The sequence below is a fragment of the Chinchilla lanigera genome, unplaced genomic scaffold, assembly GCF_000276665.1.
Source record: "Chinchilla lanigera isolate Chin_1 unplaced genomic scaffold, ChiLan1.0 scaffold00004, whole genome shotgun sequence".
In the NCBI taxonomy this organism is placed as follows: domain Eukaryota; kingdom Metazoa; phylum Chordata; class Mammalia; order Rodentia; family Chinchillidae; genus Chinchilla; species Chinchilla lanigera.
In genome coordinates this window covers 1206060-1223430 of record NW_004955405.1, presented here as the reverse complement: position 1 = coordinate 1223430, position 17371 = coordinate 1206060, and the positions used below count along the sequence as shown (strand labels likewise).

General features: G+C 37.8%; 1 pseudogene; it reads left to right on the top strand.

The window, feature by feature from the left end:
* Nucleotides 1–3488: 3488 nt before the first annotated feature.
* Nucleotides 3489–10395, top strand: LOC102013471 (annotated as a pseudogene).
* Nucleotides 10396–17371: the final 6976 nt, after the last annotated feature.

Genomic DNA, 17371 nt, shown 5'->3' with positions numbered 1-17371 from the left:
TTGTTTATGTCACAGCATGGAAAGCTGCCTGGCATAGTATGTATGTATATACTTTCTACTATGCCTATTGCTCTAGAGATCCATAATATTGTAGACATTTAAAATTGTGAATTAATGAAAAATTTTGATAAATACATTTTGGCTTACTCTGTTTTCCAATAACATTGTTATTTCTATCTTAAAACATATATTCAGGGGAAAAAACTGACATTCATATTTGATATGTAAGGGAAATTTCTTATGTACCCTAACTTTAAATACCAAAACTAAAATTTCCAAAACACTTTGTCTTTTGCAAAACCAACAGGAATAAGAGTGCTATTATACCCTATTAAATGGCCTTTCACAAGAGATACTTTTCTTTTTAGTAGTTTCATTCATTGTTTTGTACTTTTTATTCCAAAGAGTGTCTCTCTAGGAGGTGTGAACATTGCATCTGTATAGGATATTTCTAATGCCCACTAAAAGATCAAAACCACAAACAGTAAAATAGCTATGTTGAAAACTGCTTAATAGAATAAAACACACCCTCAAAACCAACTTTACAAAAAAACCACTAATATATCAAATATTCTTTTTTGAAAACTAATAATGTATCATGCTAAATGCAAAATGTAAGTCAATGACAAGGTAGTGACAAATGCCTTTGCAAATTTCCTCTGCCTCCCAAGACACTAACTGATTTTCCCATTTATCGCAGATTTCATGTGTGCTATGAGAATCAGCTGTGACCACCACATCATTAGATAAAGGGACATAAACTGGCAGCCAGCAAACAAATTTGGATGACTTCCAGAGGCAGGGGAAAGAAAGGTTTAACTCACACCCTCTCCCTCTGGTCAGAGAGTAAAGACTGTAATTGTGAAAAAGACTGTAATTGTGTAAAGCATGATTACACTTCCTAAAATAGTGCAAAGATTTGTTTTAAATATGTGTGCATGAGGGAAAACATATAGAGAATAAGCATTGGAGTCAGGCTGGGTAGCTTTGTTTGCAAGACCCCGTGCCTTTTAATGTTTTCTTTTAAGCCCCTGGATAATGAATTCAAGATGTGCACTCCATCCAAATACCTAGTCTTGCCCTGTGACCTCAGCTTGATCAGCAACGAAATCCTTTACCCTCAACCAAATAAATGCAAACCCTTTCACAACAAATGTGCGTTTAAACTAGAAAGATCTTTAACAATGCTACCCTGAGTTATTTGATGTGTGCACAGCTGAATATTAGCTTCAGAGCCAAAGATTAACCCTGTCCTGCTCTCTCAAATAAAGGCAGTGTTGAAGTAATTTGCTCCACCATTTTGATAAAATCTTTAGTTTAGTTCAACCCCCCAGAGTAGGCCGAATATTGCTTGGAGCACACATACAGCCAACACTGGTTCTATTTTTCAGGGCTACTGATGACATAGATCAAAAAATGAAGCAATGTGTGTAGCGGTGTACTTAACTGCACTCAGCCTTTTAATATAGTGTAAGATAGTGATTTTTAGGTGTTCTCATAAAATATAAAGACATCATATGGAGCAAATTTCATAGTTCTTTTTAAATATTAGTTTCTTTTTATTTAAGAGCTCATTGTATTTCCCTTTGATCTGTTTATTTCATTTTCTTCTTACCTTACATTTTTTTCTTTCCTTCCCTCCCTCTTTACCCTTTCCTTCTCCATTTCTCCCTTCCCCTTGCTTTCTTTCTTTCTCTTTCTTTCTTCCCTCCCTTCCTCCTTCCCTTCTTTCTTTCCTTCCTTCCTTCCTTCCTCCCTTCCTTCCATCCTTTCCTAGGCTAATACTTTAAGAATGTGCCTGAATATCAGGAGTACCCTAGAAAATGAAATTTGATGAGCCACCAGAAAGTCACATTTTCATAGAGAAAACAATTTAAAATCACTTTCAGTTAAGGAAGTGTCAGTTTTCGAGTACTGGAAAGAGTATTTCTTAATTCTGTTCCTCAATGTACCGGTTATGGATAATCACCATTCCTGTACATCACCCAGCCCCACTCAGCCCTGCCACAATTCGGATTATGACAGGGGATAGGCGTCATTTTGAATAAAATAAGGCCCATAACCATGCTAAGATGCCTGAAAAATATTCTCTTATTTAAAAATCCAGTAAGAGAAGGAGAAAAGATCTATTTGTTACAGCAATTAATTTCCAGTATACCTGAAGAAGGCACCATTAAGCTGGAATGGGCTGACAGTAGGAATTATTAATTGATGAAAGTGAAGGAAACATATTTGGAGAAATGTGTTGAAATAAGTGGCATGCTCTTCATTTTTGAAGGAAATTGATAAGGCTAAAGACAGAAAAAATAAAGATTCCTGAATATTTGATTTTAATCTGATTTTCCTTACTAAAATCACATACACTGAAGAATCAAAGAGGGAATAACATAAAATCTTTTGTTCTGTGTTATTACACTAGGTACTTCTCATGGTTTGGTGGTTAATGACCCTCTCCCAAATCTCTGCTTTTGGGAGCTTAAACCACAGCTACTGATGCTTTGTACAGGTGGTGAAAAATCTAGCAGATGAGACCTAGTTGGAGGAAGTGCATCACTTGCAGTGGGTCTTTGAAGGGTATATTTTGTCCTTGACCCTTGGTGCACTCTCTTCTTCCTTCCTGCCTCTCTCCCTCCACCCCTCCCTCTCTCTGCAGCTGCCATGTGGTGAGCAGCTTTACTCTGCCAAGCCCTTTCACCATGATCAACAGCCTCATCACAGGTCCAAAAATAATAGAGCCAGCTGACCATGGACATAAACCCCTGAAAATATGAGTTAAACTAAATCTTTGCCCTTTAATTTGTCTTTCTTAGGTATTTTGTCACAGTGATAGAAAACTAACATAGTAGTTAAATTGAACTTGATGTTTTTAAAATGCGCACACCAGGTATGATAAAAAAAAGCAATGAATGTGTGAATGTTGAAAAGTTTATTACAGTGGAAGACATGTTTTGATGAATCCCCCTCCCTTTGAACACATTTATCTCATCATTATTGGTAGTTTCTGAAGCAGTTCTGGAAGTCCTCTCTCATGAGTGTCTTTAGTAGTGCTGTCCTGGCTGTCTACATCCTAAATTGATTCAAAACATTGCCCTTTCATGATCATTTGACTTTGGGAAAGAGCCAGAAATTGTACAGTACCAGCTCTGGTGAATAATGTGGATAAAGACTCACCATTATCTTATACTGTAATTTTTTTGAAAAGTTTAAACATTCAGTGTTTCTTTCTTATCTTGTATATAAACAATGCACCTGCTTCTGCTGCCACCTGAATCTCACTACAACATCATTGCCTGCCATCAACTGATAGTTGCCTTTATTATAATGATGAATAATAACCACAGAAACTTTCTTTTATTTTGAAACATTAATCTTTGTCTTGTGCTCTAGTTTTCTGGTATGAACACAGGAATCTATATTCTTTCCCCATGTCTCCCGTTGGAGTGGATTTTGTTTTTTTGTTAGAACCCTCTTAGTACAAGTTCTGCCAAATGAGGACAGTGCACCACTACCCAGATGGCTATCTGAGCAGGTGAGATTGGATCTGTAAATCCAGAGGTCACTCATCTATAACTGATGGATGAAATCAGCATTCTGCTTATGACGGCAAGTCTAGCTTCTTCCAGGTTCTTGCTTCACGAATTTAGAGTACTTTATAGCAGAGAGTAGATTTTAATACCCTTGGAAGACAAGTTTGGTTTGACTATATTGTTTGCAGAAAAGCTATTGTATAATCTCCATGTTTTGTCTCTATGATTCATTTAAAAACAATGTACACTAGTTTCATGTCAATATTTTGCTTCTGTGAAATGATTATTTTGTAGCCTAGTTCCTTTAGAGATTCATTCTTATTGTTCATAAGAGTTACTAGAGAGTGGTGCCCATTTCCTGATACTCTATTATATTTATAAATCATTTCTGATACTTTTTGCCTGCAAATAGTGCTCTTTTTCTTCATGCAAATACAGATGAATAGCAATATAAAGAAACCAACTTTCCAATCTAAATATTTGTTAGATCTGCGAAGAAAGATATTTTCCAATTTTCTCATCAGTAGTAAAATCATTTTTATGTGTTGCTACAAACAAACAAGACATTACAAAATTTCAGGAATGTCATGAAAAAATATATTTCAAGTTTGCAAAGGGAAAACATAGACTTTCTTTTCATTTGCAATAGTATAATGATAATATTAGGAACTATTTTTTGTAACAACTGTGTATGACATAAGAAAAATATATTTAGGTGAGTCTTGGTAAATTTTCACCATTGCATTTTCTTTTGTTTTACTTACAAAAATGAAAATAAGCATAAATAATGTTGCAAAATCTAACTGGACAGTATTTCAATATTTATTGAATGTATTCTTGTTTTAAGAAAGGTTATTGTTTAAGAAATGGTAATAATTTCTTGGACATGATACCAACAGCACAGTCAACAAAATATTAATTTGACTCCATCAAACTGAAAACATTTGTGTATCACAGAAACCATTGAGAATAAAACCAACCTACAGAATGGAAGAAAATATTTGTAAATAATATATCTGATAGAGGAATATTATCCAGACTATATAAAGAGCCCCTATAAATCAATAAAATATAATTTAAAATATTCATATACAGGCAAAACTTGAATAGATATTTTTCCAAAGAAAGGAAATAAATAGCCAATAAGCATATGAAAAATACTTGTCGACATTAGTTATCAGGGAAACACAAATTGAAGCTCATACCATTCACAGTCGTTCATGCCTGAGATGTGCTTCCAAAAGCCTGGTCCCCTGTCTAGGCTCTATTGGTAGTCTGTGGAACCTCTAAAAGGTAAAGCCTATGGGGAGGCAGTGAGGTCCTAGGGCATCCCTCGAAGTAACGACTCGAGGGAGCGACTCCCTCTCCTCACCCTCTGCTTACAGCCCCCATGATGTGGGCAGCCACACACTCCTGCCATGGTACACAGTTTCAGTGGCCTGAGAAATTCTCTCTGAGACCTTGGAAAATGTGAGTCAAAAGAAACCTCTAATTCTTATAAGTTGATTTTCTCAGGTGTTTTGTCAGTGAAGGAAAGCTAGCTGATACATCATTTCACTCTCATTACGCTTCTATTTAGACTGATGCAAAAGTCTTTCTATTTAGACTGATGCAAAAACATTAAGTGATAATGTTTTGTGTCATTCATACTTTAATACCATTTTTGTAATGGAAGATTTTTGAGAAAAATAGGCTGAACAGTACTTTCAGCTGCCTGTCTTTGATAGATCCTTTAGGAGGTGAGGTAGACTGGATCATCTCAATTCAAGGAATGAACTCCCTTCTGACAAAGTCTACAGTTTCCACATGGCATTTTGATATATAGTTCACATTAGATTTTGACCTGGTTTACTGCCCAGGTTCTGGCTTTTGCATTCTCACATTTCCTGCTGTGCGAAGAATGGTGTCATCGCTCTGACTTCCCTTCTGTTCTATACACTGGGTGACTCCATGACTACTGGTAAGCTTTTCACAATATCCAGCCTTGTGACATGGCCAAGAGAGCCCAGGGTTTGGTTCCATTGAATTTATGTTCATATAAATGGGTGAGAGGAGGAAAGTGAGTATAAAGAGTTGTGAACATAAAACTTATCAGCTGTTCGCTCCATGGATCCATGTGATCTGTGATGGTCAGTAGTTAAAGAAGTCCCTTCAGATTTTAATGAATGAGACTTCACTGCAGCCATAGCATTTAGGTAACTTCTCTTTACTGCCCTTTCCCTGATTTGATCTGTTTATATTTTTTTCTTACGTAAGACTCAATGTCAGAGACTATGTTTTATTCATCTTTAAATCCGCACTGCTTAACACAACCTTAAGTAGCTCTTGGTTGACTGATACTATTTAATAATAATATTTAATAATAATAATATTTAATAATAATATTTAATAATAATAATATTTAATATTTCCAGTTTCACGCATTTTCACATTATTTAACCTCAGAATAATCCTCAAAATTAGGTACTATTACTATTATCATCATCACGAATCATTATAAATGAGAAAATGCAGCTTGCAGTTTTGACATCTTGAGTGTAAAACATTGGCTGAATGGTAGAGCCAGCCTCTCACTTTATGCCTCTAGTCTCAAGGTTATAATGTATAGCTGCGTATAATGGTGCACACTGATAATCTCCAGACTGTCCTCCTGGCTGAGGCTAGATGACCTCTAGTCCAATCCCAACTTGGGCAACTCAGTGACCCAGTGAGATCCTGTCTCAATTTGTTTCAAAAAGAGGGGATGGGGCTAGGATGCAGCTCAGTATAAAGGCCCTTGGTTCAATTCCCTGTACCACAACAAAAAAAAATATTTATTCAATAACATCATAGTTCTGTCTCTGAATATGATTCAAATAACATTGTTAGGGCAGAACACTTTATCCCTATTTCTCAGACTTTTCTCTATGTGGAAGCACCTGCATTCATTCTGCCCAAGGGGAAGGGTATGATGCATTTGCTTAGTTAATCTGAGAAAAATGAGTTAAGCCTGTATGGCTTAAATCAGCTCATCCTCTTTCCTCTGGGAACCTGCGGCCTGCAGAAAGCACAGTTCCTCTTTAGTGTTCCTGGGCCGTAATTCTTGTCCAGAACATGACCCTGAGATCTATTTAAATTTGGACTTTCCTTAGGAGCTCATATTTCATGCAAAGTACACTCTCCAATTTATTTTAAAGTAATAAATATAATAACAAAGCTGAGGCATAGTTCTTCATTTGCCTTCTTCTTTTTTATCAATTTGTTCAGATTTCATGCAGATTCTTATTTACTATAACCCTACAAACATCCCCAAAACCATCTTGACTAATTCAGGTCATTAAGAATGGAGTGGAAGTTGTGTGAGTGTTGTTTAAGAGATTCTTTAACTCACTAAACTACAGTGATTAAAACCTGTCACTATCTAAAAGACATATAATACTCAATAAAATAATTCTGATTTTCATCCCGTCATTTAACTACAAGAAAATGCAGGCACGTGAAGGACTCTATCCCTGGCAGAGACATTGTATGGATTTTCAAAGTAATGTCAGGTGGTCTTTATTTATTCTAATAGTAATGAGAAGTGCAGGTCACCTTAGTCACCAAGCTTAGTGTTTAGGCAGTACAGGGTAAAAGAAAGTGATGTACCTTTTATTTTTGGAGCGGGTACAGGGCATCAAAACCAGGGCTTCCACATGAAGCTATATTCCTAGTCTTTTTAATTTTGTTTTTTGAGACAGAATCTAAGTGAATAAATGATCAGTCTGGACTCAGATTTGTGATACTCTTGCCTCTGCTTTCCAGAATGCAGGTATGTGCCATTATGTATTGTCATGTAACATACTTTCAATCAGCAGATTACAAATACCTCCCCCAAAATATCAGAGCCTAGATGTTCATCATATTTGATACGAGAATATGTTCCTTTTTAAATTGAAATGAGGCTTTTGGACTTTTTTACATGGAAAGCATATTTGTAAACCTTTTCTTTTTTGTAGTAAGTTATAATACACACATTTCCTGAAAAACTTTACGACTTAATTTTTCCTTCATCCAATAGTTATATGTAATAATTATAGTATCTCATATAATTCTTTCTTATAAAACCTCTTCTTGGATATACTAGTGTGGTAAATGTATAAGCTAAGTTTATTTTTAAAATAAATATACAACACTAAATCATTTATTTAATTTCATAAAATATTACTAGTTTAAATTTATTACTACAGGTATAAAAAGCATACACTTGAATTTATATAATGTAACAAACTCCTTAAACCATCACCCTCATACAAAAATTCCAGTTTTCTGAATTACTATACATTTTATCCTAAATTATGTAACCTGTAACAAAATTTTCAGCACCAGATTATTCATTTATTTTATATACTTGGCATGTAAAAATAACTCAAATGAGTTAATTTAGAAACATCATCTACTGAAAGAATCTTGTCAGGGGCTTAATTCTCTTCAAATTAAGCTTCGTTCAGATGAAAATAGATTCAGGAAAAAAATATATATATATATATGTACCAATATGAAGTGTGAAAACTTTATGTTTTATTTTTGACTGTCAAATGAGACTCCACAGAGGGTAAGCAAAACATACAACATTTCTAAATCAGGATTTCAAAACTTTTGAGTAGATACATTAATCAGTTACTACAACACTACTTCAGGTGATCCATAGACTGATATTTTCCACAATGAGATAATAGTATGGCATTCCCTTAACTTTTGACCAAACATCTACAAAGATAAGTCTGAAATAACTTTTTTTAGAAAATTATGTTCTAAATCTTTAGCCTGAAGTGACCAGTATTGACATGAAAATCCACCTCTTCACTCGTCAATTTCATGTGAAGCTGTGATTAGAAGCTAAATGTTTCAGTCTGGATTGTACATACTCAACACCACTAAGGTATGATATTCATCACCTACAATTTGAAGACTCTAATAAGTTCTTTAAAAGTGTCAACTCTATCTTAACTACTTTTACTCTAACTTGCATACAGGCAAACCAGTCTGCTAGAAATATAATCGCTTTATAAAAGTAAAAATAATGTTACAAGAGTGTTTCATTAAGGAATAAACTCCCAGAAATGGTAATTTGACCAAAGATTACACCCAAATTCAATACAATAGAAGAGGAATTCGACCTAGAATTTTTTCCCTTTGATTTAACTTGATTTCTTCAGATAGGTATCTGTGCCATATCCTAGAAAAATTTTAAAACCAATAAACTATAAGCATAACTATCATTTGAATATTTTGTACATTTATCAATGTATTTTTAGCTGATGTAGTATAGAGACCTTTTAAAAACATGGTCTTCTTAAACTGATTTTTTCTGTGTGCCATGTACCTGTGTTTTATCTTCTGGCTCTCTCCACAACAATAACCCCCCAAAACTATTTGTTGTATTAGAGATGTGAGACGATACATTTTTATCCTAGCATGACTATAGAGCAGTGTGTTTGAAATAATTGTGTTAAAAAACCATTAAATTATTGTGCTATTTATTTTGATTTTAAAGAAAATCCAATGTGTTGATTGTGAAGAAGACTACGTGGAAAACATGCGTTGTGCTTATGAAAAAGAAGAAAAGCATTTTCAAATACCTTTCTATTTGTTCTAAAAAAAAAAAAAAAAAAAGAATTTCTGAGGCCCAGACCCGAAAGAGGCCGCCTCCTGCGCCGGCCCATCCCCCTCCCTCTTGCTCTGCTCTTCCCCTATCCGCGCAAGCGAGCCCGCCACCTGTCCTGGGCCCTATGCTGACACCAGCCTCCTGCCCTCTCCTCACGGACTGCCCCTTTTCCCTCAGTCATCGCACCGCAAGTTTTTGGCTTCAACCCCCACCTGTGACCAAAGACCTGACAGCTCCAAAACCAGCTCCCCACAACGCTCGAGGGGGACCCTGGTGTGACTGAGTCACTCTTGCCATCCAGCTTCCTACTCATGGAAAGGAGGCCAGCAGGAGCACCAGAAAGAAAACAGAGTAAGTGAAGAAGGTCCGGGAGGGGAGCTGTGTGCTATCAACTCTCCGCCTGGAATTGTCCTGAAAGAATTATCGCTGTGGCTGGACCCACTATTGCCATCTTCTAAGACTTTGCTATGGTCAGTGATAAACTGGTGGAGGACCTCAGATGGTCAGTGACTAGTAGCACAGCTGCCAGTAGAAACTTCCATCACTCTGAGCCCGGTGGTCCTGCCAGTCAGCTGCAAGATCAAGGAAATATGACAGTCCAAGGACTCAGGTCCAGGTGCGGGGGCCTCGCTCCCCAACTCAACAGAGTGGGCTATCCCTGCATGTGTCAGACAGATCTTCCTGGTCACTTGGAGTTCCCCCACAGGTGGTGACCATTCCTTCTTGGCCCAAACCTTCAGGTACTCCAGTCATCTTTCCAGGCGATCAGGATAGATACATCACAGGCAGCAACAGTACAAGGTTTCCCTACACCACCTCGGCATATGCCTCAACCCTGACCTGCAGGGAACCCCTCTCAAGGCCTGTTCCATGCAAGGACAGTATGGCATTCTGCAGCCAGACTTGGTGTGTACCCAACACTGCACCAGCTGTCAAGGCAACAGTCACGTTTTCCCACGTCGCATGGATAAACTGGGTTCAGTGCAGGTTCGCAAGTATCTGCTCAGACTATTTCTCATGAACTCATCATCCAAACGATTTGACTGGCTGAATAATTGGCCTTCAAGGTACCAAAGTCAATGAAATCAGTCAGCTGTCTGGGGAGCAGATCAAAATATTGCACCCAGTGAAAGGATCTACCACTGAGAGCCAATCACTGGGTGTGCTGCCAGCTTGAGCCCGACTCAATATCTAATCAGCGTCAGGCTTTCCTTGGAAACAGGTACAACAGGGAGCAGCTAGAGCAGTGTAGGCTTCATGCACAATCCCTTCCACTGTCCACCATGATCCACCTGTGTGGTTTCTTTGTAGCCCAGGCTGGCCTCGAACTCACAATGATCCTCTTGCCTCAGCTTCCCGAGTGCTGGGATTACAGGCGTGCGCCACCACACCCATCTGTGTAGTTTCTGAACAGTCAGAGACACCAGGTTTCAAGTAGTTGGCAAATAATTTCTACACACTTTGTCATCCACTTGTGATTTTATAATTAAAACATTTTAATTTCCTAGAGAATAAAGTATTACTTTTGGGAAATCATCTAAAAATCCTAAAATTGTATGTGCATTGAGTAAAAGAATCTGGGGTGGAAAACTAACTGACTTCTACTTCCACATATATAAAATGAAAAACCATGCAAATGTTAAGCCAGTACTAAATAATTCATAAATTTTTTATAAATATAGGACAAATAGAAAAAATGTACTACTATCACTGTCCAACTGCTTATACTAAAGTAATTTACTGGACTGATATTTTTATTAGATATATGAATACGCTATAACAAAAACAAGCAAAAACTTCAAAAATTTTAAAATACCACTAAATTCTCTTTAGAGAATTCTACACTTCAAAATAGGTAGATTTTTAAAGGTAAGTATGAGGTTCCTAAATGTATGGCTGAAGATCTAATTGTTCTCCAAGTATACAAAAAAGTAGTAATTCAAAGCATGGTCTTTGAAAAGAAGTTTGAGCTGCTAAGCTGGGCTTTCTACTGTTAATCTATATAACCTTAGGAAAGTTATTACCCTGTGTAAGCTCCAGATTTTCCATTTAATAAATGTAGTTGTCTTGGTTACTTTTCTCTCGTTGCTGGGACAAAATACCTGACACCCAAAATTAAGGAAGGAAAGGTTTATTTCACTTACAGTTTGTGGAGGTTTTAGTCCATACTTGGCAGGTTACAAGGCAGAGTGGCACATGGCAGAGGGCTACAGCTCATGGTGGCAGAACACAGCAAAAGCAACAAGCACACAAGGGAAGAATGGCGGCAAGCAGCCTCTTCCTCTCCCTTACATATGCAAACTATCCACTCCAGGGCAGGTGTAGCTCTCACATCCATAATCAATCAAACTCTAAAAGCCTGCCCCATGACCACATGAGGCTTTGGGGGAACACACAGACACAAACCATACCAGTAGTATAAAAATTTATAGCCTTTTTCAAGGGTTACCATAAGGATTCAATGGGCTAATAACAGTAAATATCAGTCACTACCATTTAACTTGTACATACTTGTAGTGAATTGATAACTGGTGGTCAACTTATAACCCCCAGCTGAACTGAGTAAGCATGGTGCTGGGTATGGGAGGCCCACCTGAGGACTGTTGCCAGCAGCATAAGAAGCAGAACTGGAGAAGGAGATGGAGACTGTTGGGAGCAGAGAAAGATTGTTGGGAGCTGAGAGAAGCTGTTGGGATCTGGTAGAAGTTATAGGAGTTATTGGTTGTTTTGGAGGAGCTCATCATGCTGGCTTTCCTGATGAACTTGGCTGTTTTCATCCTCCAAAGAGCTCGGGACTTCATTGGCACGAAGAATGACTTCAATTCACTTTGGGGGAGCTCTGGTCCTCACTTTGAGCACCGCTTCCTGGCTCTGGAGGGGAAGATGGTGCATTGCCGGTCTCCTGAAAAGCTTGCTGCATTGGCTTTCTTGATGGGAACTTGGCCATCTTGATCATCGGAGGAGTTCAGGACCTCACTGTTGCTAAGAATGGCTGTGGTACCTTTCAGGGGAGCTCTGGTTCTTCTGAGCATCACTTCCTGGATCCAGTGCAGATCCCTCAACCTTCAAACACAGATCCTTTATCCTGCTGGCACAGACTTTCTAGATTCCACCACTGACCTTTGGGCCTTCCCAGTGCAGATCCGTGAAACAGACCTACATGAGATACTGTTATGGGCTCTGGGCTTCCAGTTGGATTCATGGGAAGCATTGCTATGAGCTCTAGGTCTTAAATTGGACTCATATTGGACATTATTGTGGGATCCAGGCCCTAAGCTGGATTCTTGGTCTATGTTGACAGGACAGATTTCCTGCATTCTCTTGTATATCATTCTTTGGGTGACTATTATAAATAATCTTGTAAAATATGTATCCTGTATTATATTGTTTCACCTTGCACAATAACCGCTCAGCCAACACAACACTGGTAATTATTTAAGGCATCATGAATGTAAAGTGCTTTGCAGAGTATCATATATCCAATAAATAAAATCAAAATTTATCAAATGAATATAAATATGTTGTCAATAGTGGATATTTCGATTAAATGTGATATATTGCTATATTTAAAATGCTATTTCAGCAATTCTACTTTTCATTATATGACTAAAAGAATTGAAAATGCTGACTCATATTTTACACTGTTGTTCATAGCATTATTATTCACAATAAACAAAAGGTGAAAGCAACACAAACATCCATCAAGAAATGAATGTGCTTTATAAAAGAGAAGAATGTACATATAATAGGATATTACTCAGCTTTACAAAGGAATGAAATCCTGACAATCCCATGGCATGGATAAACTTTGAAAACATTGTGTCAAATGAGCCAGACACAAAAGACTCCAGCACTGTGTGACTCTACACGGAGATGCCTAGAATAGGCAAATTCTGAGACAGAAAATAGCACGATCACCAGAGGCCCAGAAATTGGAAAATGGAGTGCTATCAATGGCTGTGAGTGTTCTGCATAGGAGGATGGGGAGTTCTGAAGACAGATACGGTAGTGGTCACACAGCACTGTGAGTGCGCTTCAGGCCGCTGAACTGTACTCAAAAAATGGCTACAAGGGTCACTTTCATGTATATTTTGCCACAATTTTTAAAAGTTAAAAAAATATTATTGGAAAGTAAAAGTCTAAGAGTAGCAAATTGTTTGGGGTCAATATTTTGATGATAGCCTTACATTTATTCTCCGCTAGTGATGTTGAGTGCCTGGTGTATTTCGAGCACCAACTTTTCACCATAGCTGCATAGTAGCAGATTTAGGGGTGTTGTGGTCCATCTTCAGAACTGACAATCACCCACAGTAGCTGGGAATATTGCAGGATAATAACTCTCCATTTTCAATTCTGTCTTAAAATTGTCTTCACCTGGAGAGCTGCCTGCCCAAGATCAAATCTCCTTGCTTTGGAGAAGCTCCATCCAATGAGCAGTTGGAGGGTACTGTGCAGGCTGCCCTCCTCGCCCTGATGTGACATAAGTTGATGGAACAGCCTTTCTGCTCCGTGTCATGTTAGCTCAGGTCTTTGTTGAAAGTGTGATGCTGCCCACTCTCCCACTGTTCTTGTTTTGGCATCTGCCCCTCCATAGCTATGATGTACAGCATACCCTACTAAACTTCCTGTATGCCAATTTCCTTCCTAGAGTAAGTATTTATTGGGGAAAAGAAAGCATCCAGTGGTAAATAGTCTTGAGCTAAGTATGCCTTACAACAATCCACTCAGTTCATGAACCCCAGTGCTGAGGCCCCTACTGTCCACATGTGTACTTGAATTGGACTACTTGGTAATCACGGCTTATGCATTATTTCCATTGTCTGAGTCTTGTCTCAGTGTGTAAAGTGAAATGAAACCTCTGAAACTGCTTTCATAGAAAAGACTGTAAATCAAAAACAATATTGGATCAATTAAAGGATGGCAGAAATTAGTGTCCATCGTGGAGGCAGGGCTAGTGGTCTCCAACCGGTCTCTATGGATATCACAATTCTGGCCCCTACAAAGCCTGGAGGTTCCTGGGTAACAATCAGCTACAGCAACTCATTGCAACCCATTGCCATTTTTGTGCTGGATTTGCTGCCTTTGCTAGGACAGATAATGTACTCAGGTATGTGTTATGAGGGCCGTGGTCTAGAAATGTATGCTTTTTCTCTTATTAGAGAAAAGGAGCAGAAACATTACCATTCATTGGAAGTGACCACATTATACATTTTCAGTTTTGCCAAGGGTTATATTAACACTTTCTCCTTCTGTCAAAGGAACTGTATTAGCTGTACCTCCTGCTGGGCCTCTGGACTATAGACATCATGCTAACAGAACCACAGAAGTGAGACATACACGCTCCAAAGTGTAAGAGATAAACGCAGCAAAACTGTCAAGGCCTGCCTTAACATTTTGGAAGGTCCTGTGGTCTGAGAAATGCTGGGCCAGTCCTTTCAAAGAAAAGAGAAATTACTGCACCTCCCATCTCAAACTACAAAGACAGAAGCACAACACATGGCAAGCCACCCTAGGCTCTGGAGCCAGCGTATGTCACATCTGGGAAATGACTCTGCCTCTCATCCCTACCTGCTGCACACAGCAAGCTTCCACCTGGGACTGCAGCACAGAGCAGGACAAGAATTCTGCAGCAGATCTAGAATGGAGGTTAAGGACTTTGCTTTTGGGGTCATATGACCCAGAAGTCCTTATAATATCTTAAATGAGAAAAGATGATACATAGTGTTTATAAAAAGCTCACTAGAATAAGTGGCACTGCCTCATCCTGAGAATTCTGGAATCATCTTCAGAGGTGAATGCCCCACCTTTGAAAAGCAACATCTGGCTTGTGTTCTGGGTCCTGGCAATGCCTGACCATAGGTCTTTAAGTCAACATAAGCCGGTGCTAGCTTGCTGGCCAATTCTTCAGTGCAATTGATTTTAATCATGAGCAGATATTAGGGCTGTGGCTACAGAAAATCTCAGGGAATTTTAATAAATTGTAGATTCAGCTTCAAGCTAGTTTTGCAACTTAAAAATTGGGTAATTGAAGGCAGAGGGCTTAATAGTTTCAAGATTCAGTATTATCACATGTTCAGCAAAACAAATGGTAACTACCTTGTAAGATTACTTTGATAGACTGATGGCCATCCTGAGAATGAAGAATGAGATGAGGGTGGGAGATTTTGGTCATGGTCACAGGCTAAGGAGCCCAACAGGGGACAGCCATTGAGTGAGCAGGACAGACCAGAGTATTTCCCTGAAATGATGGCTGGTCTTTTCTTGTGTTGTGTTGGAGAAGAGAAGATGTAAATTGGGTCTGAATGCCTGGAAGTTTTTATTGAAAGACATTATATTTTACATTAAAAGGCTACTATATTTTTGCTTAAACTATGTTTAAATTGGATGAAATCTATCACCAAAAAGTCACGTTGGTTGTAGATAAAATAAATAGATTACACTTCCCCTATAAATTTAAATTGTAGGGTGAGTACTTCTGTATCATCATTTGATATATTTGTGCAAGTAATTTCTTAAAATATTAGAGGTGGAAAAAGGACAGGCAACGTTCAAGTTAGTGAAGGCCTATTTCATTGTATATTATATAGTGAGCACAAAACTCTTGCAGAAGATGCAATAAATTCATTACTTTTATTCTCTAACAGAAAAAAAAAAACATTAAGATGTGGAACAAAACAGAAACTGGTTGAATCAGTCCAGGAAATCTAACTTAAAGGGTCAAATGGTCAAATGGTCTTAAATGAAGATATGTACCATGAATACTATGTTATTCTTAGCAGATTTACTTGTAACTAATGGGCATTATTTGTATATTACATATTATATTCACATGAATAGATTCTTGGTATAATAGATTTATACATCTATTATACATATGATATGGATACCAGCTGAATAGTATATGTATCTTTCAATGTATGGGATAAATTTTTAACATATATGCAAGTTCTACACTGAACTAACCAAATCTGAGAGTGTTAAACACAGACTACTTCTAGGAAAGTACTACAGAAATTATGATAGAAAATGAATGTCATACTATAGAGCTTAAATGATTGCCTATTGCCAAAGAAAAACTAGCATGTTAGATCCAGAACCTAGTTTTGTTTAAAGATGCTTTGAGATCAGAACAGAACATTCGTCTCTAAGTGTGAGCATGTCCTCTTTGAAAACATAACAGTGTTACTCCTTGAAGAATTTGACCATCATTTCCTTTCTAACCCCCTCATTCACTTTCAATCAATCTGTGACATTTGGTTTTTTATCAGCTTGGGTGAATTTATAATGCATTTCTAATTGCATTTGTGATGTAATGACTTGGATAAATTCTGATAACGAAAAAATTACACCATCTAAAGGAAACAATAAAATTATATATTGGTAATGAAAACAGGATTTTGCTTGTACAGCTTTTTACCCTGCTGCAATCTTGCATCAAGCCCCGTTGAGCTAAACATGCAACTCCTATGACCACTAATTGCAGTTTCACCACACACACACATCAAAAGCAGAGAAACAGACCTCCTTTGTGCTGTGGGTTTTGTGATCATTTTTATATTGTATAATGAGATCCAATTCTACTTTCACATTTTAGGTACTGAATGTTCTTATCCCAATATTTATCCATGTTTAGTTTTCTTTCATTACATCTTCTGGAAATGTTTGGATACGTATATTAAAATGAAAACAGTTTATTGTATTTTGGGGAAATATTATTCTTCATTCTAAAATGAAAAGGAAATGGTGAGAGTATTTATCTGTTCACCTTTAGGGTTAGTGTAGCTGAAACTCCAATGTAGAACTTTAGATCTACATAGGAATTTAGTAATGTAAAAATTTTCAGAAATTAGCACAAGATTTGTATTCCCATAGGTATAACCTTTTTAAGCTTGAAATGCAGTTAAATTTTAAAAACCATCACCAGCTCACAGGCAAAGAGGACTGAAATGAGGGTACCTTGGTTTTGGATTTTGTTGTTAGTCTTTATCTTAATCCTCACTGAAACTCCTCAGGCTTTTGCACACACAAATATCTGTGCTCTGCAAATCCTTTCAAGACCAGTGTGATGCCTCAGGTTAAGGGAAAGTCCAGCTCCTGCTCCATCCGTCCCTGCCAGAGGTGGCGCCAAAACTCCCCAGATCACACAGGAGAAAACCTCGTAGGCAGCGTCCATCCTCACTCCCTGTGCCTTTGGGCCCCCTCTGTGAGACTTGGAGCA